The sequence below is a fragment of the Arachis ipaensis genome, chromosome B04 (genome assembly GCF_000816755.2).
Source record: "Arachis ipaensis cultivar K30076 chromosome B04, Araip1.1, whole genome shotgun sequence".
Classification (NCBI taxonomy): Eukaryota; Viridiplantae; Streptophyta; class Magnoliopsida; order Fabales; family Fabaceae; genus Arachis; species Arachis ipaensis.
In genome coordinates, this window is record NC_029788.2 from 75,684,002 (window position 1) to 75,686,843 (window position 2,842).

Here is a 2,842-nt window from a genome sequence, read left to right on the forward strand (position 1 = left end):
ACTTGTTGAATGGGGTTGGTGAGAACTTCCCAACCTCTTCTTCGGATCTCATGTCGGATCTCCGGATATTCGCCCTTTTTGAGCTTAAAAGGGACCTCGGGGATCACCTTCTTTTTGGCCACAACTTCATAGAAGTGGTCTTGATGCACCCTTGAGAGGAATCTCTCCATCTCCCATGACTCGGAGGTGAAAGCTTTTGCCTTCCCTTTCCTCTTTCTAGAGGTTTTTCCGGCCTTTGGTGCCATTAATGGTTATGGAAAAACAAAAAAGCTTTAGCTTTTACCACACCAAACTTAGAAGGTTTCTCGTCCTCGAGCAAAAGAAGAAAGAAGAGAGTAGAAGAAGAAGAAATAGAGGAGATGGAGGGGGTTTAGTGATTCGGCCAAGGGGGATAGGTAGTGTGTATGTTGTGTGAAAATGAAGGAGTGAAGATGGGTTTATATAGGAGTGGAGAGGGGGATATGGTTCGGCCATTATGGGTGGGTTTGGGTGGAAAAGTGGTTTGAATTTGAATGGTGAGGTAGGTGGGGTTTTATGAAGGATGGATGTGAATGGTGAAGAGAATGGTGGGATATGATAGGTGAGGGGTTTTTGGGGAAGAGGTATTGAGGTGATTGGTGAATGGGTAAAGAAGAGAGAGAGAGGTAGGGTAGGTGGGGATCCTGTGGGGTCCACAGATCCTGAGGTGTCAAGGATTTCTCATCCCTGCACCATGTGGCATGCAAAACGCCCCTTGCTGCCAATCCTGGCGTTAAACGCCAGGCTGCTGTCCATTTCTGGCGTTTAATGCCAGCTTCTTGCCCATTCTTGGTGTTAAACGCCAGTCTGGTGCCCATTTCTGGTGTTAAACGCCCAGAATGGTGCCAGACTAGGCGTTTAACGCCCATTCTGCTACCCTTACTGGTGTTTAAACGGCAGTAAGTTTCTCCTCCAGGGTGTTCTATTTTTAATACTGTTTTTCCTTCTGTTTTTGCTTTTTCAATTATTTTTGGGACTTCACATGATCATCAACCTACAGAAAACATAAAATAACAAAAGAAAATAGAAATTTAACATAGATAATTAAAGATTGGGTTGCCTCCCAACAAGCGCTTCTTTAATGTCAATAGCTTGACAGTGGCTCTCATGGAGCCTCACAGATATTCAGACCAATGTTAGAACCTCCCAACACCAAACTTAGAGTTTGAATGTGGGGGTTCAACACCAAACTTAAAGTTTGGTTGTGGCCTCCCAACACCAAACTTAGAGTTTGACTGTGGGGGCTTTGTTTGTCTCTGTATTGAGAGAAGCTCTTCATGCTTCCTCTCCATGATTACAGAGGGATATCCTTGAGCTTTAAACACAAGGGAGTCTTCATTCACTTGAATGATCAATTCTCCTCTGTCAACATCAATCACAGCTTTTGTTGTGGCTAGGAAGGGTCTTCCAAGGATGATGGATTCATCCATGCACTTCCCAGTCTCTAGGATTATGAAGTCAGCAGGGATGTAGTGGCCTTCAACCTTTACCAAGACATCCTCTACAAGTCCATAAGCCTGTTTCTTTGAATTGTCTACCATCTCTAGTGAGATTTTAGCAGCTTGTACCTCAATGATCCCTAGCTTCTCCATTACAGAGAGAGGCATAAGGTTTATACTTGACCCCAGGTCACACAGAGCCTTCTCAAAGGTCATGGTGCCTATGGTACAAGGGATTGAGAATTTTCCAGGGTCTTGTCTCTTCAGAGGTAATTTCTGCCTAGTCAAGTCATCCAGTTCTTTGATGAGCAATGGAGGTTCATCCTCCCAAGTCTCATTACCAAACAATCTGGCATTTAGCTTCATGATTGCTCCAAGGTACTTAGCAACTTGTTCTTCAGTAACATCTTCATCCTCTTCAGAGGAAGAAAACTCATCAGAGCTCATGAATGGCAGAAGTAAATTTAATGGAATCTCTATGGTCTCTGTGTGAGCCTCAGATTTTCATGGTTCCTCATCAAGAAACTCCATGGAGGTCAGTGGACATCTATTGAGGTCTTTCTCAGTGGAGATCACTGCCTCTTCCTCCTCTCCAGGTTCGGCCATGTGAGACGTGTTTATGGCCTTGCACTCTCTCTTTGGATTCTCTTCTGTATTGCTTGGGAGAGTACTAGGAGGGAGTTCAGTAATTTTCTTACTTAGCTGACCCACTCGTGCCTCCAAATTTCTAATGGAGGACCTTGTTTCAGCCATGAAACTTTGAGTGGTTTTGATTAGATTAGAGACAATGGTTGCTAAGTCAGAGTGGCTTTGCTTATAATTCTCTGTCTGTTGCTGAGAATATGATGGAAAAGGCTTGCTATTGCTAAACCTGTTTCTTCCACCATTATTGTTGTTGAAACCTTGTTGAGGTCTCTGTTGATCCTTCCATGAGAGATTTGGATAATTTCTCCATGAAGAATTATAGGTGTTTCCATAGGGTTCTCCCATGTAATTCACCTCTTCCATTGCTGGTTTCTCAGGATCATAAGCTTCTTCTTCAGAGGAAGCTTCCTTAGTACTGCCTGTTGCTGCTTGCATTCCAGACAGACTCTGAGAAATCATATTGACTTGTTGGGTCAATATTTTATTCTGAGCCAATATGGCATTCAGAGTATCAATCTCAAGAACTCCTTTCTTCTGAGTTGTCCCATTATTCACAGGATTCCTTTAAGAAGTGTACATGAATTGGTTATTTGCAACCATTTCAATGAGTTCCTGAGCTTCTGCAGACGTCTTCTTCAGATGAAGAGATCCTCCAGCAGAGCTATCCAATGACATCTTGGATAGTTCAGACAGACCATCATAGAAGATACCTATGATGCTCCATTAAGAAAGCATATCAA